The 26,030-nt window shown below is 45.3% G+C and overlaps 4 non-coding genes across 4 annotated transcripts; all 4 read right to left on the bottom strand.

The window, feature by feature from the left end:
• Nucleotides 1-4,207: 4,207 nt before the first annotated feature.
• Nucleotides 4,208-4,280, bottom strand: trnaf-gaa (transfer RNA phenylalanine (anticodon GAA)). The gene has a single exon. It is a non-coding gene; the product is annotated as a tRNA-Phe (tRNA).
• Nucleotides 4,281-6,837: 2,557 nt separating this feature from the next.
• trnaf-gaa (transfer RNA phenylalanine (anticodon GAA)) lies at nucleotides 6,838-6,910 on the bottom strand. The gene has a single exon. It is a non-coding gene; the product is annotated as a tRNA-Phe (tRNA).
• Nucleotides 6,911-14,682: 7,772 nt separating this feature from the next.
• Nucleotides 14,683-14,755, bottom strand: trnaf-gaa (transfer RNA phenylalanine (anticodon GAA)). Its single transcript has one exon. It is a non-coding gene; the product is annotated as a tRNA-Phe (tRNA).
• Nucleotides 14,756-22,544: 7,789 nt separating this feature from the next.
• trnaf-gaa (transfer RNA phenylalanine (anticodon GAA)) lies at nucleotides 22,545-22,617 on the bottom strand. The gene has a single exon. It is a non-coding gene; the product is annotated as a tRNA-Phe (tRNA).
• Nucleotides 22,618-26,030: the final 3,413 nt, after the last annotated feature.

Genomic DNA, 26,030 nt, shown 5'->3' with positions numbered 1-26,030 from the left:
CCGATTTCTGTGGTGTAGCGGTTATCAAGTTCGCCTCACACGTGAAAGGTCCCTGGCCTGAAACCAGGCAGAAACACAATTGTTGTTATTTAAAGATGACATTAACACTCAAGCTGTGTCAGTGGGTTGACTAATGGTCGTCGTCGTTCAATTTCAGTTTTGAGTTACCTGTTGAGGAGTTCCTTTCCTGCAATTGCATGCCCTCTTCTTGGTGCACGCGATATGGCAAACAGCATGTGCAAATTGGTCAAAGAAATCGAAAAGGGTTATGCGAGACTACAGAAGAAAGTTAAGAACCAATTTCTAAACAGCTTCCGTTTGGACAAAGCCACCACATACTATTAATCGAAATAGAGACTTTCTCCAATGAAAAATAGCTGCACTTGCAGCAGCAGCCCTAGGATGTCAATTACAACAGGCGGAGATCCTGTGCACTATACTAACGAGGACTGGAACAGCACTGGCCCCGGCCATGCCCCTGGTGTAGTTACGCTGTTCTGATGCCATTACTTTTAATCGCTCAAGGTTGGACAAAAATGCATCACTTGTCAAATTACGCCCCTACGTTCTCCGGCAATCTGCATTTGAAAAGGAACGTTACTTACGGGCCTGAATGTGAAAGCCTGCTTTTGCCTACGCTCTGAAGTAGCTCGTCAAAGTCGCCGGTATCTTTGGTGTAGCGGTTATCAAGTTCGCCTCACACGTGAAAGGTCCCTGGCCTGAAATCAGGCAGAAACACAATTGTTGTTATTTTAAGATGACATTTACACTCAAGCTGTGTCAGTGGGTTGACTAAGTTCTTACACGTGCTTGCTCCGTAAAACAACCTGAAATCACAGAATGGCACACATTGAGACTACCTTCCAAACCGTCTTAAGTACAAAAACAAAAGGTTAGGGGACTCTTGGCATCGTACGCAAGACAGAGGTGGTGTAATGCCAAAACCCGGGATCGAACCGGGGACCTTTAAATCTTCAGTCTAACGTTCTCCCAACTGAGCTATTTAGGCACAACAACCGCTGACTTCTTCTGGCCACCATTTGCAAATGCAAGCCTCCTCAACCAAGCCAAAGACGTATTGCGGGAAATTTCAACTGTCCGGGACAAAGGCAAAAAGACTCTCCCCGTCGGGGAATCGAACCCCGGTCTTCCACGTGACAGGCGGAGATACTGTCCACTATACTAACGAGGACTGGAAAAGCACTGCTCGTTTGCAGTCTCGCGAGAGTAGTCGCTGAACAAAGGCTGTGTGCCTTTGACTGAGCGGACCATTACTGGCTAAAGTTGCAATGGTCGTCGTTCAATTTCAGTTTTGAGTACCTGTTGAGGAGTTCCTTTCCTGCAATTGGATGCCCTATTCTTGGTGCACGCAATATGGCAAACAGCATGTGCAAATTGGTCAAAGAAATCGAAAAGGGCAAGCAGCAAGTGCAAATTGGTCAAAGAAATCGAAAAGGGTTATGCGAGACTACAGAAGAAAGTTAAGAACCAATTTCTAAACAGCCTCAGTTTGGACAAAGCCACCACATACTATTAATCGAAATAGAGACTTTCTCCCATGAAAAATAGCTGCACTTGCAGCAGCAGCCCTAGGATGTCAATTACAACAGGCGGAGATACTGTCCACTATACTAACGAGGACTGGAACAGCACTGCCCCCGACCATGCCCCTGGTGTAGTTATGCCGTTCTGATGCCATTACTTTTACTCGCTCAAGGTTGGACAAAAAAGCATCACTTGTCAAATTACGCCCCTACGTTCTCCGGCAATCTGCATTTGAAAAGGAACGTTACCTACGGGCCTGAATGTGAAAGCCTGCTTTTGCCTGTTAGATCTTTTGCATTCACTCCAGAGTAGTCGCCGAAAAAAGGCTGTGTCTTTGACAGAGCGGACAATTACTGGCTAAAGTTGCAATGGTCGTTATTCAATTTCAGTTTTTAGTACCTGTTGAGGAGTTCCTTTCCTGCAATTGGATGCCCTATTCTTGGTGCACGCAATATGGCAAACAGCATGTGCAAATTGGTCAAAGAAATCGAAAAGGGCAAGCAGCAAGTGCAAATTGGTCAAAGAAATCGAAAAGGGTTATGCGAGATTACAGAAGAAAGTTAAGAACCAATTTCTAAACAGCCTCAGCTTGGACAAAGCCACAACATACTATTAATTGAAATAGAGACTTTCTCCCATGAAAAATAGCTGCACTTGCAGCAGCAGCCCTAGGATGTCCATTACAACAGGCGGAGATACTGTCCACTATACTAATGAGGACTGGAACAGCACTGCCCCCGGCCATGCCCCTGGTGTAATTACGCCGTTCTGATGCCATTACTTTTACTCGCTCAAGGTTGGACAAAAAAGCATCACTTGTCAAATTACGCCCCTACGTTCTCCGGCAATCTGCATTTGAAAAGGAACGTTACCTACGGGCCTGAATATGAAAGCCTGCTTTTGCCTGTTAGATCTTTTGCAGTCACTCCAGATTAGTCGCCGAAAAAAGGCTGTGTCTTTAACAGAGCGGACAATTACTGGCTAAAGTTGCAATGGTCGTTATTCAATTTCAGTTTTGAGTATCTGTTGACTACAATTGCGCGCCCTCTTCTTGTTGGACGCGATATGGCAAACAGCATGTGCAAATTGGTCAAAGAAATCAAAAAGAGTTTTGCGAGACTACAGAAGATTGTTAAGAACCAATTTCTAAACAGCCTTTGTTTCTCCCATGAAAAACAGCTGCACTGAAGCAGCAGCCCTAGGATGTCAATTACCACAGCTTCAATCCCCTCTCCACGCTACACTGGCTTAGCATTGGACCGATCAGCCTCCACATAAGAGCATGGTCCCCATTAAACTGACAAAGTACCTATTGTGCACTAGGATTTTGGAAAGCCCCTTAGAGTCGACCTTGCACGATAATGTGTCGCTTTGTGGTTAGATGCTACCCTCTGAAAGTAATACCCTACGTGGCTAAATTCTGTAGTGTAGTGGATATCACCTTGGCCTAACATGCATAAAGGTCCCTCGTTCGAAATCAGGCAGAAACCCTTTTGCTAACCATTATCATGTGCACAGTCAGTCTGGGTGGATTGCCTTGTAAAAGGGGTTGTCTCAGCTCTAACAATTAGAAAGGCAACACTTTTAGTTTTAGTACTACAAAGTTCGATAAAGATCCTTTCATCCCAAAACCCCTGAGGAGTTAACTTCCACGACCGTGTTATTCTTCTTGCTGGGAAGCTACGCTCTGAAGTAGCTCGTCAAAGTCGCCGATTTCTGTGGTGTAGCGGTTATCAAGTTCGCCTCACAGGTGAAAGGTCCCTGGCCTGAAACCAGGCAGAAACACAATTGTTGTTATTTTAAGATGACATTCACACTCAAGCTGTGTCAGTGGGTTGACTAAGTTCTTACACATGCTTGCAATGGTCGTCGTTCAATTTCAGTTTTGAGTTACCTGTTGAGGAGTTCCTTTCCTGCAATTGCATGCCCTCTTCTTGGTGCACGCGATATGGCAAACAGCATGTGCAAATTGGTCAAAGAAATTGAAAAGGGTTATGCGAGACTACAGAAGAAAGTTAAGAACCAATTTCTAAACAGCCTCAGTTTGGACAAAGCCACCACATACTATTAATCGAAATAGAGACTTTCTCCAATGAAAAATAGCTGCACTTGCAGCAGCAGCCCTAGGATGTCAATTACAACAGGCGGAGATCCTGTCCACTATACTAACGAGGACTGGAACAGCACTGGCCCCGGCCATGCCCCTGGTGTAGTTACGCCGTTCTGATGCCATTAGTTTTACTCGCACAAGGTTGGATAAAAATGCATCACTTGTCAAATTACGCCCCTACGTTCTCCGGCAATCTGCAATTGAAAAGGAACGTTACCTACGGGCCTGAATGTGAAAGCCTGCTTTTGCCTACGCTCTGAAGTAGCCCGTCAAAGTCGCCGGTATCTGTGGTGTAGCGGTTATCAAGTTCGCCTCACACGTGAAAGGTCCCTAGCCTGAAATCAGGCAGAAACACAATTGTTGTTATTTTAAGATGACATTAACACTCAAGCTGTGTCAGTGGGTTGACTAAGTTCTTACACATGCTTGCTCCGTAAAACAACCTGAAATCACAGAATGGCACACATAGAGACTACCTTCCGAACCGTCTTAAGTACAAAAACAAAAGATTAGGGGCCTCTTGGCATCGTAAGCCGGACAGAGGTGGTGTAATGCCGAAACCCGGGATCGAACCAGGGACCTTCAGATCTTCAGTCTAACGCTCTCCCAACTGAGCTATTTCGGCACAACAACCGATGACTTCTTCTGGCCATCATTTGCAAATGCAAGCCTCCTCAACCAAGCCAAAGACGTATTGCGGGAAATTTCAACTGTCCGGGACAAAGGCAAAAAGACTCTCCCCGTCGGGGAATCGAACCCCGGTCTTCCACGTGACAGGCGGAGATACTGTCCACTATACTAACGAGGACTGGAAAAGCACTGCTCGTTTGCAGTCTCGCCAGAGTAGTCGCTGGACAAAGGCTGTGTGCCTTTGACTGAGCGGACCATTACTGGCTAAAGTTGCAATTGTCGTCGTTCAATTTCAGTTTTGAGTACCTGTTGAGGAGTTCCTTTCCTGCAATTGCATGCCCTCTTCTTGATGCACGCGATATGGCAAACAGCATGTGCAAATTGGTCAAAGAAATCGAAAATAGCAAGCAGCAAGTGCAAATTGGTCAAAGAAATCGAAAAGGGTTATGCGAGACTACAGAAGAAAGTTAAGAACCAATTTCTAAACAGCCTCACTTTGGACAAAGCCACCACATACTATTAATCGAAATAGAGACTTTCTCCCATGAAAAATAGCTGCACTTGCAGCAGCAGCCCTAGGATGTCAATTACAACAGGCGGAGATACTGTCCACTATACTAACGAGGACTGGAACAGCACTGCCCCCGGCCATGCCCCTGGTGTAGTTACGCCGTTCTGATGCCATTACTTTTACTCGCTCAAGGTTGGACAAAAATGAATCAATTGTCAAATTACTTTCCTACGTTCTCCGTCAATCTGCATTTGAAAAGGAACGTTACCTACGGGCCTGAATGTGAAAGCCTACTTTTGCCTGTTAGATCTTTTGCAGTCACTCCAGAGTAGTCGCCGAAAAAAGGCTGTGTCTTTGACAGAGCGGACGATTACTGGCTAAAGTTGCAATGGTCGTTATTCAATTTCAGTTTTGAGTATCTGTTGACTACAATTGCGCGCCCTCTTCTTGTTGGACGCGATATGGCAAACAGCATGTGCAAATTGGTCAAAGAAATCAAAAAGGGTTTTGCGAGACTACAGAAGATTGTTAAGAACCAGTTTCTAAACAGCCTTTGTTTCTCCCATGAAAAACAGCTGCACTGAAGAAGCAGCCCTAGGATGTCAATTACCACAGCTTCAATCCCCTCTCCACGCTACACTGGCTTAGCATTGGACCGATCAGCCTCCACATATGAGCATGGTCCCCATTAAGCTGAGAAAGTACCTATTGTGCACTAGGATTTTGGAAAGCCCCTTAGAGTCGACCTTGCACGATAATGTGTCGCTTTGTGGTTAGATGCTACCCTCTGAAAGTAATACCCTACGTGGCTAAATTCTGTAGTGTAGTGGATATCACCTTGGCCTAACATGCATAAAGGTCCCTCGTTCGAAATCAGGCAGAAACCCTTTTGCTATCCATTATCCTGTGCACAGTCAGTCTGGGTGCATTGCCTTGTAAAAGGGGTTGTCTCAGCTCTAACAATTAGAAAGGCAACACTTTTGGTTTTAGTACTACAAAGTTCGATAAAGATCCTTTCATCCCAAAACCCCTGAGGAGTAAACTTCCACGACCGTGGTATTCTTCTTGCTGGGAAGCTACGCTCTGAAGTAGCTCGTCAAAGTCGCCGATTTCTGTGGTGTAGCGGTTATCAAGTTCGCCTCACACGTGAAAGGTCCCTGGCCTGAAACTAGGCAGAAACACAATTGTTGTTATTTAAAGATGACATTAACACTCAAGCTGTGTCAGTGGGTTGACTAATGGTCGTCGTCGTTCAATTTCAGTTTTGAGTTACCTGTTGAGGAGTTCCTTTCCTGCAATTGCATGCCCTCTTCTTGGTGCACGCGATATGGCAAACAGCATGTGCAAATTGGTCAAAGAAATCGATAAGGGTTATGCGAGACTACAGAAGAAAGTTAAGAACCAATTTCTAAACAGCCTCAGTTTGGACAAAGCCACCACATACTATTAATCGAAATAGAGACTTTCTCCAATGAAAAATAGCTGCACTTGCAGCAGCAGCCCTAGGATGTCAATTACAACAGGCGGAGATCCTGTACACTATACTAACGAGGACTGGAACAGCACTGGCCCCGGCCATGCCCCTGGTGTAGTTACGCTGTTCTGATGCCATTACTTTTAATCGCTCAAGGTTGGACAAAAATGCATCACTTGTCAAATTACGCCCCTACGTTCTCCGGCAATCTGCATTTGAAAAGGAACGTTACCTACGGGCCTGAATGTGAAAGCCTGCTTTTGCCTACGCTCTGAAGTAGCTCGTCAAAGTCGCCGGTATCTGTGGTGTAGCGGTTACCAAGTTCGCCTCACACGTGAAAGGTCCCTGGCCTGAAATCAGGCAGAAACACAATTGTTGTTATTTTAAAATGACATTTACACTCAAGCTGTGTCAGTGGGTTGACTAAGTTCTTACACATGCTTGCTCCGTAAAACAACCTGAAATCACAGAATGGCACACATAGAGACTACCTTCCGAACCGTCTTAAGTACAAAAACAAAAGTTTAGGGGCCTCTTGGTATCGTAAGCTGGACAGAGGTGGTGTAATGCCGAAACCCGGGATCGAACCAGGGACCTTCAGATCTTCAGTCTAACGCTCTCCCAACTGAGCTATTTCGGCACAACAACCGATGACTTCTTCTGGCCATCATTTGCAAATGCAAGCCTCCTCAACCAAGCCAAAGACGTATTGCGGGAAATTTCAACTGTCCGGGACAAAGGCAAAAAGACTCTCCCCGTCGGGGAATCGAACCCCGGTCTTCCACGTGACAGGCGGAGATAATGTCCACTATACTAACGAGGACTGGAAAAGCACTGCTCGTTTCCAGTCTCGGGAGAGTAGTCGCTGGACAAAGGCTGTGTGCCTTTGACTGAGCGGACCATTACTGGCTAAAGTTGCAATTGTCGTCGTTCAATTTCAGTTTTGAGTACCTGTTGAGGAGTTCCTTTCCTGCAATTGCATGCCCTCTTCTTGGTGCACGCGATATGGCAAACAGCATGTGCAAATTGGTCAAAGAAATCGAAAAGGGCAAGCAGCAAGTGCAAATTGGTCAAAGAAATCGAAAAGGGTTATGCGAGACTACAGAAGAAAGTTAAGAACCAATTTCTAAACAGCCTCACTTTGGACAAAGCCACCACATACTATTAATCGAAATAGAGACTTTCTCCCATGAAAAATAGCTGCACTTGCAGCAGCAGCCCTAGGATGTCAATTACAACAGGCGGAGATACTGTCCACTATACTAATGAGGACTGGAACAGCACTGCCCCCGGCCATGCCCCTGGTGTAGTTACGCCGTTCTGATGCCATTACTTTTACTCGCTCAAGGTTGGACAAAAATGAATCAATTGTCAAATTACTTTCCTACATTCTCCGTCAATCTGCATTTGAAAAGGAATGTTACCTACGGGCCTGAATGTGAAAACCTGCTTTTGCCTGTTAGATCTTTTGCAGTCACTCCAGAGTAGTCGCCGAAAAAAGGCTGTGTCTTTGACAGAGCGGACGATTACTGGCTAAAGTTGCAATGGTCGTTATTCAATTTCAGTTTTGAGTATCTGTTGACTACAATTGCGCGCCCTCTTCTTGTTGGACGCGATATGGCAAACAGCATGTGCAAATTGGTCAAAGAAATCAAAAAGGGTTTTGCGAGACTACAGAAGATTGTTAAGAACCAATTTCTAAACAGCCTTTGTTTCTCCCATGAAAAACAGCTGCACTGAAGAAGCAGCCCTAGGATGTCAATTACCACAGCTTCAATCCCCTCTCCACGCTACACTGGCTTAGCATTGGACCAATCAGCCTCCACATATGAGCATGGTCCCCATTAAGCTGAGAAAGTACCTATTGTGCACTAGGATTTTGGAAAGCCCCTTAGAGTCGACCTTGCACGATAATGTGTCGCTTTGTGGTTAGATGCTACCCTCTGAAAGTAATACCCTACGTGGCTAAATTCTGTAGTGCAGTGGATATCACCTTAGCCTAACATGCATAAAGGTCCCTCGTTCGAAATCAGGCAGAAACCCTTTTGCTATCCATTATCATGTGCACAGTCAGTCTGGGTGGATTGCCTTGTAAAAGGGATTGTCTCAGCTCTAACAATTAGAAAGGCAACACTTTTGGTTTTAGTACTACAAAGTTCGATAAAGATCCTTTCATCCCAAAACTCCTGAAGAGTAAACTTCCACGACCGTGGTATTCTTCTTGCTGGGAAGCTACGCTCTGAAGTAGCTCGTCAAAGTCGCCGATTTCTGTGGTGTAGCGGTTATCAAGTTCGCCTCACACGTGAAAGGTCCCTGGCCTGAAACCAGGCAGAAACACAATTGTTGTTATTTAAAGATGACATTAACACTCAAGCTGTGTCAGTGGGTTGACTAAGTTCTTACACATGCTTGCAATGGTCGTCGTTCAATTTCAGTTTTGAGTTACCTGTTGAGGAGTTCCTTTCCTGCAATTGCATGCCCTCTTCTTGGTGCACGCGATATGGCAAACAGCATGTGCAAATTGGTCAAAGAAATCGAAAAGGGTTATGCGAGACTACAGAAGAAAGTTAAGAACCAATTTCTAAACAGCTTCCGTTTGGACAAAGCCACCACATACTATTAATCGAAATAGAGACTTTCTCCAATGAAAAATAGCTGCACTTGCAGCAGCAGCCCTAGGATGTCAATTACAACAGGCGGAGATCCTGTACACTATACTAACGAGGACTGGAACAGCACTGGCCCCGGCCATGCCCCTGGTGTAGTTACGCTGTTCTGATGCCATTACTTTTAATCGCTCAAGGTTGGACAAAAATGCATCACTTGTCAAATTACGCCCCTACGTTCTCCGGCAATCTGCAATTGAAAAGGAACGTTACCTACGGGCCTGAATGTGAAAGCCTGCTTTTGCCTACGCTCTGAAGTAGCTCGTCAAAGTCGCCGGTATCTGTGGTGTAGCGGTTATCAAGTTCGCCTCACACGTGAAAGGTCCCTAGCCTGAAATCAGGCAGAAACACAATTGTTGTTATTTTAAGATGACATTCACACTCAAGCTGTGTCAGTGGGTTGACTAAGTTCTTACACATGCTTGCTCCGTAAAACAACCTGAAATCACAGAATGGCACACATAGAGACTACCTTCCGAACCGTCTTAAGTACAAAAACAAAAGTTTAGGGGCCTCTTGGCATCGTAAGCCGGACAGAGGTGGTGTAATGCCGAAACCCGGGATCGGACCAGGGACCTTCAGATCTTCAGTCTAACGCTCTCCCAACTGAGCTATTTCGGCACAACAACCGATGACTTCTTCTGGCCATCATTTGCAAATGCAAGCCTCCTCAACCAAGCAAAAGACGTATTGCGTGAAATTTCAACTGTCCGGGACAAAGGCAAAAAGACTCTCCCCGTCGGGGAATCGAACCCCCGTCTTCCATGTGACAGGCGGAGATACTGTCCACTATACTAACGAGGACTGGAAAAGCACTGCTCGTTTGCAGTCTCGCCAGAGTAGTCGCTGGACAAAGGCTGTGTGCCTTTGACTGAGCGGACCATTACTGGCTAAAGTTGCAATTGTCGTCATTCAATTTCAGTTTTGAGTACCTGTTGAGGAGTTCCTTTCCTGCAATTGCATGCCCTCTTCTTGGTGCACGCGATATGGCAAACAGCATGTGCAAATTGGTCAAACAAATCGAAAAGGGCAAGCAGCAAGTGCAAATTGGTCAAAGAAATTGAAAAGGGTTATGCGAGACTACAGAAGAAAGTTAAGAACCAATTTCTAAACAGCCTCACTTTGGACAAAGCCACAACATACTACTAATCGAAATAGAGACTTTCTCCCATGAAAAATAGCTGCACTTGCAGCAGCAGCCCTAGGATGTCTAGGATGTAGCATCTAAATGCTACCCTCTGAAAGTAATACCCTACGTGGCTAAATTCTGTAGTGTAGTGGATATCACCTTGGCCTAACATGCATAAAGGTCCCTCGTTCGAAATCAGGCAGAAACCCTTTTGCTATCCATTATCCTGTGCACAGTCAGTCTGGGTGGATTGCCTTGTAAAAGGGGTTGTCTCAGCTCTAACAATTAGAAAGGCAACACTTTTGGTTTTAGTACTACAAAGTTCGATAAAGATCCTTTCATCCCAAAACCCCTGAGGAGTAAACTTCCACGACCGTGGTATTCTTCTTGCTGGGAAGCTACGCTCTGAAGTAGCTCGTCAAAGTCGCCGATTTCTGTGGTGTAGCGGTTATCAAGTTCGCCTCACACGTGAAATGTCCCTGGCCTGAAACCAGGCAGAAACACAATTGTTGTTATTTAAAGATGACATTAACACTCAAGCTGTGTCAGTGGGTTGACTAATGGTCGTCGTCGTTCAATTTCAGTTTTGAGTTACCTGTTGAGGAGTTCCTTTCCTGCAATTGCATGCCCTCTTCTTGGTGCACGCGATATGGCAAACAGCATGTGCAAATTGGTCAAAGAAATCGAAAAGGGTTATGCGAGACTACAGAAGAAAGTTAAGAACCAATTTCTAAACAGCTTCCGTTTGGACAAAGCCACCACATACTATTAATCGAAATAGAGACTTTCTCCAATGAAAAATAGCTGCACTTGCAGCAGCAGCCCTAGGATGTCAATTACAACAGGCGGAGATCCTGTCCACTATACTAACGAGGACTGGAACAGCACTGGCCCCGGCCATGCCCCTGGTGTAGTTACGCTGTTCTGATGCCATTACTTTTAATCGCTCAAGGTTGGACAAAAATGCATCACTTGTCAAATTACGCCCCTACGTTCTCCGGCAATCTGCATTTGAAAAGGAACGTTACTTACGGGCCTGAATGTGAAAGCCTGCTTTTGCCTACGCTCTGAAGTAGCTCGTCAAAGTCGCCGGTATCTTTGGTGTAGCGGTTATCAAGTTCGCCTCACACGTGAAAGGTCCCTGGCCTGAAATCAGGCAGAAACACAATTGTTGTTATTTTAAGATGACATTTACACTCAAGCTGTGTCAGTGGGTTGACTAAGTTCTTACACGTGCTTGCTCCGTAAAACAACCTGAAATCACAGAATGGCACACATTGAGACTACCTTCCAAACCGTCTTAAGTACAAAAACAAAAGGTTAGGGGACTCTTGGCATCGTACGCAAGACAGAGGTGGTGTAATGCCAAAACCCGGGATCGAACCAGGGACCTTTAAATCTTCAGTCTAACGCTCTCCCAACTGAGCTATTTAGGCACAACAACCGCTGACTTCTTCTGGCCACCATTTGCAAATGCAAGCCTCCTCAACCAAGCCAAAGACGTATTGCGGGAAATTTCAACTGTCCGGGACAAAGGCAAAAAGACTCTCCCCGTCGGGGAATCGAACCCCGGTCTTCCACGTGACAGGCGGAGATACTGTCCACTATACTAACGAGGACTGGAAAAGCACTGCTCGTTTGCAGTCTCGCGAGAGTAGTCGCTGAACAAAGGCTGTGTGCCTTTGACTGAGCGGACCATTACTGGCTAAAGTTGCAATGGTCGTCGTTCAATTTCAGTTTTGAGTACCTGTTGAGGAGTTCCTTTCCTGCAATTGGATGCCCTATTCTTGGTGCACGCAATATGGCAAACAGCATGTGCAAATTGGTCAAAGAAATCGAAAAGGGCAAGCAGCAAGTGCAAATTGGTCAAAGAAATCGAAAAGGGTTATGCGAGACTACAGAAGAAAGTTAAGAACCAATTTCTAAACAGCCTCAGTTTGGACAAAGCCACCACATACTATTAATCGAAATAGAGACTTTCTCCCATGAAAAATAGCTGCACTTGCAGCAGCAGCCCTAGGATGTCAATTACAACAGGCGGAGATACTGTCCACTATACTAACGAGGACTGGAACAGCACTGCCCCCGACCATGCCCCTGGTGTAGTTATGCCGTTCTGATGCCATTACTTTTACTCGCTCAAGGTTGGACAAAAAAGCATCACTTGTCAAATTACGCCCCTACGTTCTCCGGCAATCTGCATTTGAAAAGGAACGTTACCTACGGGCCTGAATGTGAAAGCCTGCTTTTGCCTGTTAGATCTTTTGCATTCACTCCAGAGTAGTCGCCGAAAAAAGGCTGTGTCTTTGACAGAGCGGACGATTACTGGCTAAAGTTGCAATGGTCGTTATTCAATTTCAGTTTTTAGTACCTGTTGAGGAGTTCCTTTCCTGCAATTGGATGCCCTATTCTTGGTGCACGCAATATGGCAAACAGCATGTGCAAATTGGTCAAAGAAATCGAAAAGGGCAAGCAGCAAGTGCAAATTGGTCAAAGAAATCGAAAAGGGTTATGCGAGATTACAGAAGAAAGTTAAGAACCAATTTCTAAACAGCCTCACTTTGGACAAAGCCACCACATACTATTAATCGAAATAGAGACTTTCTCCCATGAAAAATAGCTGCACTTGCAGCAGCAGCCCTAGGATGTCAATTACAACAGGCGGAGATACTGTCCACTATACTAACGAGGACTGGAACAGCACTGCCCCCGGCCATGCCCCTGGTGTAGTTACGCCGTTCTGATGCCATTACTTTTACTCGCTCAAGGTTGGACAAAAATGAATCAATTGTCAAATTACTTTCCTACGTTCTCCGTCAATCTGCATTTGAAAAGGAACGTTACCTACGGGCCTGAATGTGAAAGCCTACTTTTGCCTGTTAGATCTTTTGCAGTCACTCCAGAGTAGTCGCCGAAAAAAGGCTGTGTCTTTGACAGAGCGGACGATTACTGGCTAAAGTTGCAATGGTCGTTATTCAATTTCAGTTTTGAGTATCTGTTGACTACAATTGCGCGCCCTCTTCTTGTTGGACGCGATATGGCAAACAGCATGTGCAAATTGGTCAAAGAAATCAAAAAGGGTTTTGCGAGACTACAGAAGATTGTTAAGAACCAGTTTCTAAACAGCCTTTGTTTCTCCCATGAAAAACAGCTGCACTGAAGAAGCAGCCCTAGGATGTCAATTACCACAGCTTCAATCCCCTCTCCACGCTACACTGGCTTAGCATTGGACCGATCAGCCTCCACATATGAGCATGGTCCCCATTAAGCTGAGAAAGTACCTATTGTGCACTAGGATTTTGGAAAGCCCCTTAGAGTCGACCTTGCACGATAATGTGTCGCTTTGTGGTTAGATGCTACCCTCTGAAAGTAATACCCTACGTGGCTAAATTCTGTAGTGTAGTGGATATCACCTTGGCCTAACATGCATAAAGGTCCCTCGTTCGAAATCAGGCAGAAACCCTTTTGCTATCCATTATCCTGTGCACAGTCAGTCTGGGTGCATTGCCTTGTAAAAGGGGTTGTCTCAGCTCTAACAATTAGAAAGGCAACACTTTTGGTTTTAGTACTACAAAGTTCGATAAAGATCCTTTCATCCCAAAACCCCTGAGGAGTAAACTTCCACGACCGTGGTATTCTTCTTGCTGGGAAGCTACGCTCTGAAGTAGCTCGTCAAAGTCGCCGATTTCTGTGGTGTAGCGGTTATCAAGTTCGCCTCACACGTGAAAGGTCCCTGGCCTGAAACTAGGCAGAAACACAATTGTTGTTATTTAAAGATGACATTAACACTCAAGCTGTGTCAGTGGGTTGACTAATGGTCGTCGTCGTTCAATTTCAGTTTTGAGTTACCTGTTGAGGAGTTCCTTTCCTGCAATTGCATGCCCTCTTCTTGGTGCACGCGATATGGCAAACAGCATGTGCAAATTGGTCAAAGAAATCGATAAGGGTTATGCGAGACTACAGAAGAAAGTTAAGAACCAATTTCTAAACAGCCTCAGTTTGGACAAAGCCACCACATACTATTAATCGAAATAGAGACTTTCTCCAATGAAAAATAGCTGCACTTGCAGCAGCAGCCCTAGGATGTCAATTACAACAGGCGGAGATCCTGTACACTATACTAACGAGGACTGGAACAGCACTGGCCCCGGCCATGCCCCTGGTGTAGTTACGCTGTTCTGATGCCATTACTTTTAATCGCTCAAGGTTGGACAAAAATGCATCACTTGTCAAATTACGCCCCTACGTTCTCCGGCAATCTGCATTTGAAAAGGAACGTTACCTACGGGCCTGAATGTGAAAGCCTGCTTTTGCCTACGCTCTGAAGTAGCTCGTCAAAGTCGCCGGTATCTGTGGTGTAGCGGTTACCAAGTTCGCCTCACACGTGAAAGGTCCCTGGCCTGAAATCAGGCAGAAACACAATTGTTGTTATTTTAAAATGACATTTACACTCAAGCTGTGTCAGTGGGTTGACTAAGTTCTTACACATGCTTGCTCCGTAAAACAACCTGAAATCACAGAATGGCACACATAGAGACTACCTTCCGAACCGTCTTAAGTACAAAAACAAAAGTTTAGGGGCCTCTTGGCATCGTAAGCTGGACAGAGGTGGTGTAATGCCGAAACCCGGGATCGAACCAGGGACCTTCAGATCTTCAGTCTAACGCTCTCCCAACTGAGCTATTTCGGCACAACAACCGATGACTTCTTCTGGCCATCATTTGCAAATGCAAGCCTCCTCAACCAAGCCAAAGACGTATTGCGGGAAATTTCAACTGTCCGGGACAAAGGCAAAAAGACTCTCCCCGTCGGGGAATCGAACCCCGGTCTTCCACGTGACAGGCGGAGATAATGTCCACTATACTAACGAGGACTGGAAAAGCACTGCTCGTTTCCAGTCTCGGGAGAGTAGTCGCTGGACAAAGGCTGTGTGCCTTTGACTGAGCGGACCATTACTGGCTAAAGTTGCAATTGTCGTCGTTCAATTTCAGTTTTGAGTACCTGTTGAGGAGTTCCTTTCCTGCAATTGCATGCCCTCTTCTTGGTGCACGCGATATGGCAAACAGCATGTGCAAATTGGTCAAAGAAATCGAAAAGGGCAAGCAGCAAGTGCAAATTGGTCAAAGAAATCGAAAAGGGTTATGCGAGACTACAGAAGAAAGTTAAGAACCAATTTCTAAACAGCCTCACTTTGGACAAAGCCACCACATACTATTAATCGAAATAGAGACTTTCTCCCATGAAAAATAGCTGCACTTGCAGCAGCAGCCCTAGGATGTCAATTACAACAGGCGGAGATACTGTCCACTATACTAATGAGGACTGGAACAGCACTGCCCCCGGCCATGCCCCTGGTGTAGTTACGCCGTTCTGATGCCATTACTTTTACTCGCTCAAGGTTGGACAAAAATGAATCAATTGTCAAATTACTTTCCTACGTTCTCCGTCAATCTGCATTTGAAAAGGAATGTTACCTACGGGCCTGAATGTGAAAACCTGCTTTTGCCTGTTAGATCTTTTGCAGTCACTCCAGAGTAGTCGCCGAAAAAAGGCTGTGTCTTTGACAGAGCGGACGATTACTGGCTAAAGTTGCAATGGTCGTTATTCAATTTCAGTTTTGAGTATCTGTTGACTACAATTGCGCGCCCTCTTCTTGTTGGACGCGATATGGCAAACAGCATGTGCAAATTGGTCAAAGAAATCAAAAAGGGTTTTGCGAGACTACAGAAGATTGTTAAGAACCAATTTCTAAACAGCCTTTGTTTCTCCCATGAAAAACAGCTGCACTGAAGAAGCAGCCCTAGGATGTCAATTACCACAGCTTCAATCCCCTCTCCACGCTACACTGGCTTAGCATTGGACCAATCAGCCTCCACATATGAGCATGGTCCCCATTAAGCTGAGAAAGTACCTATTGTGCACTAGGATTTTGGAAAGCCCCTTAGAGTCGACCTTGCACGATAATGTGTCGCTTTGTGGTTAGATGCTACCCTCTGAAAGTAATACCCTACGTGGCTAAATTCTGTAGTGCAGTGGATATCACCTTAGCCTAACATGCATAAAGGTCCCTCGTTCGAAATCAGGCAGAAACCCTTTTGCTATCCATTATCATGTGCACAGTCAGTCTGGGTGGATTGCCTTGTAAAAGGGATTGTCTCAGCTCTAACAATTAGAAAGGCAACACTTTTGGTTTTAGTACTACAAAGTTCGATAAAGATCCTTTCATCCCAAAACTCCTGAAGAGTAAACTTCCACGACCGTGGTATTCTTCTTGCTGGGAAGCTACGCTCTGAAGTAGCTCGTCAAAGTCGCCGATTTCTGTGGTGTAGCGGTTATCAAGTTCGCCTCACACGTGAAAGGTCCCTGGCCTGAAACCAGGCAGAAACACAATTGTTGTTATTTAAAGATGACATTAACACTCAAGCTGTGTCAGTGGGTTGACTAAGTTCTTACACATGCTTGCAATGGTCGTCGTTCAATTTCAGTTTTGAGTTACCTGTTGAGGAGTTCCTTTCCTGCAATTGCATGCCCTCTTCTTGGTGCACGCGATATGGCAAACAGCATGTGCAAATTGGTCAAAGAAATCGAAAAGGGTTATGCGAGACTACAGAAGAAAGTTAAGAACCAATTTCTAAACAGCTTCCGTTTGGACAAAGCCACCACATACTATTAATCGAAATAGAGACTTTCTCCAATGAAAAATAGCTGCACTTGCAGCAGCAGCCCTAGGATGTCAATTACAACAGGCGGAGATCCTGTACACTATACTAACGAGGACTGGAACAGCACTGGCCCCGGCCATGCCCCTGGTGTAGTTACGCTGTTCTGATGCCATTACTTTTAATCGCTCAAGGTTGGACAAAAATGCATCACTTGTCAAATTACGCCCCTACGTTCTCCGGCAATCTGCAATTGAAAAGGAACGTTACCTACGGGCCTGAATGTGAAAGCCTGCTTTTGCCTACGCTCTGAAGTAGCTCGTCAAAGTCGCCGGTATCTGTGGTGTAGCGGTTATCAAGTTCGCCTCACACGTGAAAGGTCCCTAGCCTGAAATCAGGCAGAAACACAATTGTTGTTATTTTAAGATGACATTCACACTCAAGCTGTGTCAGTGGGTTGACTAAGTTCTTACACATGCTTGCTCCGTAAAACAACCTGAAATCACAGAATGGCACACATAGAGACTACCTTCCGAACCGTCTTAAGTACAAAAACAAAAGTTTAGGGGCCTCTTGGCATCGTAAGCCGGACAGAGGTGGTGTAATGCCGAAACCCGGGATCGAACCAGGGACCTTCAGATCTTCAGTCTAACGCTCTCCCAAGTGAGCTATTTCGGCACAACAACCGATGACTTCTTCTGGCCATCATTTGCAAATGCAAGCCTCCTCAACCAAGCAAAAGACGTATTGCGTGAAATTTCAACTGTCCGGGACAAAGGCAAAAAGACTCTCCCCGTCGGGGAATCAAACCCCCGTCTTCCACGTGACAGGCGGAGATACTGTCCACTATACTAACGAGGACTGGAAAAGCACTGCTCGTTTGCAGTCTCGCCAGAGTAGTCGCTGGACAAAGGCTGTGTGCCTTTGACTGAGCGGACCATTACTGGCTAAAGTTGCAATTGTCGTCGTTCAATTTCAGTTTTGAGTACCTGTTGAGGAGTTCCTTTCCTGCAATTGCATGCCCTCTTCTTGGTGCACGCGATATGGCAAACAGCATGTGCAAATTGGTCAAACAAATCGAAAAGGGCAAGCAGCAAGTGCAAATTGGTCAAAGAAATTGAAAAGGGTTATGCGAGACTACAGAAGAAAGTTAAGAACCAATTTCTAAACAGCCTCACTTTGGACAAAGCCACAACATACTACTAATCGAAATAGAGACTTTCTCCCATGAAAAATAGCTGCACTTCAAGCAGCAGCCCTAGGATGTCTAGGATGTAGCATCTAAATGCTACCCTCTGAAAGTAATACCCTACGTGGCTAAATTCTGTAGTGTAGTGGATATCACCTTGGCCTAACATGCATAAAGGTCCCTCGTTCGAAATCAGGCAGAAACCCTTTTGCTATCCATTATCCTGTGCACAGTCAGTCTGGGTGGATTGCCTTGTAAAAGGGGTTGTCTCAGCTCTAACAATTAGAAAGGCAACACTTTTGGTTTTAGTACTACAAAGTTCGATAAAGATCCTTTCATCCCAAAACCCCTGAGGAGTAAACTTCCACGACCGTGGTATTCTTCTTGCTGGGAAGCTACGCTCTGAAGTAGCTCGTCAAAGTCGCCGATTTCTGTGGTGTAGCGGTTATCAAGTTCGCCTCACACGTGAAATGTCCCTGGCCTGAAACCAGGCAGAAACACAATTGTTGTTATTTAAAGATGACATTAACACTCAAGCTGTGTCAGTGGGTTGACTAATGGTCGTCGTCGTTCAATTTCAGTTTTGAGTTACCTGTTGAGGAGTTCCTTTCCTGCAATTGCATGCCCTCTTCTTGGTGCACGCGATATGGCAAACAGCATGTGCAAATTGGTCAAAGAAATCGAAAAGGGTTATGCGAGACTACAGAAGAAAGTTAAGAACCAATTTCTAAACAGCTTCCGTTTGGACAAAGCCACCACATACTATTAATCGAAATAGAGACTTTCTCCAATGAAAAATAGCTGCACTTGCAGCAGCAGCCCTAGGATGTCAATTACAACAGGCGGAGATCCTGTCCACTATACTAACGAGGACTGGAACAGCACTGGCCCCGGCCATGCCCCTGGTGTAGTTACGCTGTTCTGATGCCATTACTTTTAATCGCTCAAGGTTGGACAAAAATGCATCACTTGTCAAATTACGCCCCTACGTTCTCCGGCAATCTGCATTTGAAAAGGAACGTTACTTACGGGCCTGAATGTGAAAGCCTGCTTTTGCCTACGCTCTGAAGTAGCTCGTCAAAGTCGCCGGTATCTTTGGTGTAGCGGTTATCAAGTTCGCCTCACACGTGAAAGGTCCCTGGCCTGAAATCAGGCAGAAACACAATTGTTGTTATTTTAAGATGACATTTACACTCAAGCTGTGTCAGTGGGTTGACTAAGTTCTTACACGTGCTTGCTCCGTAAAACAACCTGAAATCACAGAATGGCACACATTGAGACTACCTTCCAAACCGTCTTAAGTACAAAAACAAAAGGTAAGGGGACTCTTGGCATCGTACGCAAGACAGAGGTGGTGTAATGCCAAAACCCGGGATCGAACCAGGGACCTTTAAATCTTCAGTCTAACGCTCTCCCAACTGAGCTATTTAGGCACAACAACCGCTGACTTCTTCTGGCCACCATTTGCAAATGCAAGCCTCCTCAACCAAGCCAAAGACGTATTGCGGGAAATTTCAACTGTCCGGGACAAAGGCAAAAAGACTCTCCCCGTCGGGGAATCGAACCCCGGTCTTCCACGTGACAGGCGGAGATACTGTCCACTATACTAACGAGGACTGGAAAAGCACTGCTCGTTTGCAGTCTCGCGAGAGTAGTCGCTGAACAAAGGCTGTGTGCCTTTGACTGAGCGGACCATTACTGGCTAAAGTTGCAATGGTCGTCGTTCAATTTCAGTTTTGAGTACCTGTTGAGGAGTTCCTTTCCTGCAATTGGATGCCCTATTCTTGGTGCACGCAATATGGCAAACAGCATGTGCAAATTGGTCAAAGAAATCGAAAAGGGCAAGCAGCAAGTGCAAATTGGTCAAAGAAATCGAAAAGGGTTATGCGAGACTACAGAAGAAAGTTAAGAACCAATTTCTAAACAGCCTCAGTTTGGACAAAGCCACCACATACTATTAATCGAAATAGAGACTTTCTCCCATGAAAAATAGCTGCACTTGCAGCAGCAGCCCTAGGATGTCAATTACAACAGGCGGAGATACTGTCCACTATACTAACGAGGACTGGAACAGCACTGCCCCCGACCATGCCCCTGGTGTAGTTATGCCGTTCTGATGCCATTACTTTTACTCGCTCAAGGTTGGACAAAAAAGCATCACTTGTCAAATTACGCCCCTACGTTCTCCGGCAATCTGCATTTGAAAAGGAACGTTACCTACGGGCCTGAATGTGAAAGCCTGCTTTTGCCTGTTAGATCTTTTGCATTCACTCCAGAGTAGTCGCCGAAAAAAGGCTGTGTCTTTGACAGAGCGGACGATTACTGGCTAAAGTTGCAATGGTCGTTATTCAATTTCAGTTTTTAGTACCTGTTGAGGAGTTCCTTTCCTGCAATTGGATGCCCTATTCTTGGTGCACGCAATATGGCAAACAGCATGTGCAAATTGGTCAAAGAAATCGAAAAGGGCAAGCAGCAAGTGCAAATTGGTCAAAGAAATCGAAAAGGGTTATGCGAGATTACAGAAGAAAGTTAAGAACCAATTTCTAAACAGCCTCAGCTTGGACAAAGCCACAACATACTATTAATTGAAATAGAGACTTTCTCCCATGAAAAATAGCTGCACTTGCAGCAGCAGCCCTAGGATGTCCATTACAACAGGCGGAGATACTGTCCACTATACTAATGAGGACTGGAACAGCACTGCCCCCGGCCATGCCCCTGGTGTGATTACGCCGTTCTGATGCCATTACTTTTACTCGCTCAAGGTTGGACAAAAAAGCATCACTTGTCAAATTACGCCCCTACGTTCTCCGGCAATCTGCATTTGAAAAGGAACGTTACCTACGGGCCTGAATATGAAAGCCTGCTTTTGCCTGTTAGATCTTTTGCAGTCACTCCAGATTAGTCGCCGAAAAAAGGCTGTGTCTTTAACAGAGCGGACAATTACTGGCTAAAGTTGCAATGGTCGTTATTCAATTTCAGTTTTGAGTATCTGTTGACTACAATTGCGCGCCCTCTTCTTGTTGGACGCGATATGGCAAACAGCATGTGCAAATTGGTCAAAGAAATCAAAAAGGGTTTTGCGAGACTACAGAAGATTGTTAAGAACCAATTTCTAAACAGCCTTTGTTTCTCCCATGAAAAACAGCTGCACTGAAGCAGCAGCCCTAGGATGTCAATTACCACAGCTTCAATCCCCTCTCCACGCTACACTGGCTTAGCATTGGACCGATCAGCCTCCACATATGAGCATGGTCCCCATTAAACTGACAAAGTACCTATTGTGCACTAGGATTTTGGAAAGCCCCTTAGAGTCGACCTTGCACGATAATGTGTCGCTTTGTGGTTAGATGCTACCCTCTGAAAGTAATACCCTACGTGGCTAAATTCTGTAGTGTAGTGGATATCACCTTGGCCTAACATGCATAAAGGTCCCTCGTTCGAAATCAGGCAGAAACCCTTTTGCTAACCATTATCATGTGCACAGTCAGTCTGGGTGGATTGCCTTGTAAAAGGGGTTGTCTCAGCTCTAACAATTAGAAAGGCAACACTTTTAGTTTTAGTACTACAAAGTTCGATAAAGATCCTTTCATCCCAAAACCCCTGAGGAGTTAACTTCCACGACCGTGTTATTCTTCTTGCTGGGAAGCTACGCTCTGAAGTAGCTCGTCAAAGTCGCCGATTTCTGTGGTGTAGCGGTTATCAAGTTCGCCTCACAGGTGAAAGGTCCCTGGCCTGAAACCAGGCAGAAACACAATTGTTGTTATTTTAAGATGACATTCACACTCAAGCTGTGTCAGTGGGTTGACTAAGTTCTTACACATGCTTGCAATGGTCGTAGTTCAATTTCAGTTTTGAGTTACCTGTTGAGGAGTTCCTTTCCTGCAATTGCATGCCCTCTTCTTGGTGCACGCGATATGGCAAACAGCATGTGCAAATTGGTCAAAGAAATTGAAAAGGGTTATGCGAGACTACAGAAGAAAGTTAAGAACCAATTTCTAAACAGCCTCAGTTTGGACAAAGCCACCACATACTATTAATCGAAATAGAGACTTTCTCCAATGAAAAATAGCTGCACTTGCAGCAGCAGCCCTAGGATGTCAATTACAACAGGCGGAGATCCTGTCCACTATACTAACGAGGACTGGAACAGCACTGGCCCCGGCCATGCCCCTGGTGTAGTTACGCCGTTCTGATGCCATTAGTTTTACTCGCACAAGGTTGGATAAAAATGCATCACTTGTCAAATTACGCCCCTACGTTCTCCGGCAATCTGCAATTGAAAAGGAACGTTACCTACGGGCCTGAATGTGAAAGCCTGCTTTTGCCTACGCTCTGAAGTAGCCCGTCAAAGTCGCCGGTATCTGTGGTGTAGCGGTTATCAAGTTCGCCTCACACGTGAAAGGTCCCTAGCCTGAAATCAGGCAGAAACACAATTGTTGTTATTTTAAGATGACATTCACACTCAAGCTGTGTCAGTGGGTTGACTAAGTTCTTACACATGCTTGCTCCGTAAAACAACCTGAAATCACAGAATGGCACACATAGAGACTACCTTCCGAACCGTCTTAAGTACAAAAACAAAAGTTTAGGGGCCTCTTGGCATCGTAAGCCGGACAGAGGTGGTGTAATGCCGAAACCCGGGATCGAACCAGGGACCTTCAGATCTTCAGTCTAACACTCTCCCAACTGAGCTATTTCGGCACAACAACCGATGACTTCTTCTGGCCATCATTTGCAAATGCAAGCCTCCTCAACCAAGCCAAAGACGTATTGCGGGAAATTTCAACTGTCCGGGACAAAGGCAAAAAGACTCTCCCCGTCGGGGAATCGAACCCCGGTCTTCCACGTGACAGGCGGAGATACTGTCCACTATACTAACGAGGACTGGAAAAGCACTGCTCGTTTGCAGTCTCGCCAGAGTAGTCGCTGGACAAAGGCTGTGTGCCTTTGACTGAGCGGACCATTACTGGCTAAAGTTGCAATTGTCGTCGTTCAATTTCAGTTTTGAGTACCTGTTGAGGAGTTCCTTTCCTGCAATTGCATGCCCTCTTCTTGGTGCACGCGATATGGCAAACAGCATGTGCAAATTGGTCAAAGAAATCGAAAAGGGCAAGCAGCAAGTGCAAATTGGTCAAAGAAATCGAAAAGGGTTATGCGAGACTACAGAAGAAAGTTAAGAACCAATTTCTAAACAGCCTCACTTTGGACAAAGCCACCACATACTATTAATCGAAATAGAGACTTTCTCCCATGAAAAATAGCTGCACTTGCAGCAGCAGCCCTAGGATGTCAATTACAACAGGCGGAGATACTGTCCACTATACTAACGAGGACTGGAACAGCACTGCCCCCGGCCATGCCCCTGGTGTAGTTACGCCGTTCTGATGCCATTACTTTTACTCGCTCAAGGTTGGACAAAAATGAATCAATTGTCAAATTACTTTCCTACGTTCTCCGTCAATCTGCATTTGAAAAGGAACGTTACCTACGGGCCTGAATGTGAAAGCCTACTTTTGCCTGTTAGATCTTTTGCAGTCACTCCAGAGTAGTCGCCGAAAAAAGGCTGTGTCTTTGACAGAGCGGACGATTACTGGCTAAAGTTGCAATGGTCGTTATTCAATTTCAGTTTTGAGTATCTGTTGACTACAATTGCGCGCCCTCTTTTTGTTGGACGCGATATGGCAAACAGCATGTGCAAATTGGTCAAAGAAATCAAAAAGGGTTTTGCGAGACTACAGAAGATTGTTAAGAACCAATTTCTAAACAGCCTTTGTTTCTCCCATGAAAAACAGCTGCACTGAAGAAGCAGCCCTAGGATGTCAATTACCACAGCTTCAATCCCCTCTCCACGCTACACTGGCTTAGCATTGGACCGATCAGCCTCCACATATGAGCATGGTCCCCATTAAGCTGAGAAAGTACCTATTGTGCACTAGGATTTTGGAAAGCCCCTTAGAGTCGACCTTGCACGATAATGTGTCGCTTTGTGGTTAGATGCTACCCTCTGAAAGTAATACCCTACGTGGCTAAATTCTGTAGTGTAGTGGATATCACCTTGGCCTAACATGCATAAAGGTCCCTCGTTCGAAATCAGGCAGAAACCCTTTTGCTATCCATTATCCTGTGCACAGTCAGTCTGGGTGGATTGCCTTGTAAAAGGGGTTGTCTCAGCTCTAACAATTAGAAAGGCAACACATTTTGGTTTTAGTACTACAAAGTTCGATAAAGATCCTTTCATCCCAAAACCCCTGAGGAGTAAACTTCCACGACCGTGGTATTCTTCTTGCTGGGAAGCTACGCTCTGAAGTAGCTCGTCAAAGTCGCCGATTTCTGTGGTGTAGCGGTTATCAAGTTCGCCTCACACGTGAAAGGTCCCTGGCCTGAAACCAGGCAGAAACACAATTGTTGTTATTTAAAGATGACATTAACACTCAAGCTGTGTCAGTGGGTTGACTAATGGTCGTCGTCGTTCAATTTCAGTTTTGAGTTACCTGTTGAGGAGTTCCTTTCCTGCAATTGCATGCCCTCTTCTTGGTGCACGCGATATGGCAAACAGCATGTGCAAATTGGTCAAAGAAATTGAAAAGGGTTATGCGAGACTACAGAAGAAAGTTAAGAACCAATTTCTAAACAGCCTCACTTTGGACAAAGCCACCACATACTATTAATCGAAATAGAGACTTTCTCCCATGAAAAATAGCTGCACTTGCAGCAGCAGCCCTAGGATGTCAATTACAACAGGCGGAGATACTGTCCACTATACTAACGAGGACTGGAACAGCACTGCCCCCGGCCATGCCCCTGGTGTAGTTACGCCGTTCTGATGCCATTACTTTTACTCGCTCAAGGTTGGACAAAAATGAATCAATTGTCAAATTACTTTCCTACGTTCTCCGTCAATCTGCATTTGAAAAGGAACGTTACCTACGGGCCTGAATGTGAAAGCCTACTTTTGCCTGTTAGATCTTTTGCAGTCACTCCAGAGTAGTCGCCGAAAAAAGGCTGTGTCTTTGACAGAGCGGACGATTACTGGCTAAAGTTGCAATGGTCGTTATTCAATTTCAGTTTTGAGTATCTGTTGACTACAATTGCGCGCCCTCTTCTTGTTGGACGCGATATGGCAAACAGCATGTGCAAATTGGTCAAAGAAATCAAAAAGGGTTTTGCGAGACTACAGAAGATTGTTAATAACCAATTTCTAAACAGCCTTTGTTTCTCCCATGAAAAACAGCTGCACTGAAGAAGCAGCCCTAGGATGTCAATTACCACAGCTTCAATCCCCTCTCCACGCTACACTGGCTTAGCATTGGACCGATCAGCCTCCACATATGAGCATGGTCCCCATTAAGCTGAGAAAGTACCTATTGTGCACTAGGATTTTGGAAAGCCCCTTAGAGTCGACCTTGCACGATAATGTGTCGCTTTGTGGTTAGATGCTACCCTCTGAAAGTAATACCCCACGTGGCTAAATTCTGTAGTGTAGTGGATATCACCTTGGCCTAACATGCATAAAGGTCCCTCGTTCGAAATCAGGCAGAAACCCTTTTGCTATCCATTATCCTGTGCACAGTCAGTCTGGATGGATTGCCTTGTAAAAGGGGTTGTCTCAGCTCTAACAATTAGAAAGGCAACACTTTTGGTTTTAGTACTACAAAGTTCGATAAAGATCCTTTCATCCCAAAACCCCTGAGGAGTAAACTTCCACGACCGTGGTATTCTTCTTGCTGGGAAGCTACGCTCTGAAGTAGCTCGTCAAAGTCGCCGATTTCTGTGGTGTAGCGGTTATCAAGTTCGCCTCACACGTGAAAGGTCCCTGGCCTGAAACCAGGCAGAAACACAATTGTTGTTATTTAAAGATGACATTAACACTCAAGCTGTGTCAGTGGGTTGACTAATGGTCGTCGTCGTTCAATTTCAGTTTTGAGTTACCTGTTGAGGAGTTCCTTTCCTGCAATTGCATGCCCTCTTCTTGGTGCACGCGATATGGCAAACAGCATGTGCAAATTGGTCAAAGAAATTGAAAAGGGTTATGCGAGACTACAGAAGAAAGTTAAGAACCAATTTCTAAACAGCCTCAGTTTGGACAAAGCCACCACATACTATTAATCGAAATA

This window comes from Channa argus, unplaced genomic scaffold (genome assembly GCF_033026475.1).
Source record: "Channa argus isolate prfri unplaced genomic scaffold, Channa argus male v1.0 Contig082, whole genome shotgun sequence".
In the NCBI taxonomy this organism is placed as follows: Eukaryota; Metazoa; Chordata; class Actinopteri; order Anabantiformes; family Channidae; genus Channa; species Channa argus.
Note: the sequence above shows the minus strand (reverse complement) of the source record. Positions and strands in the feature narration are given on the sequence as shown.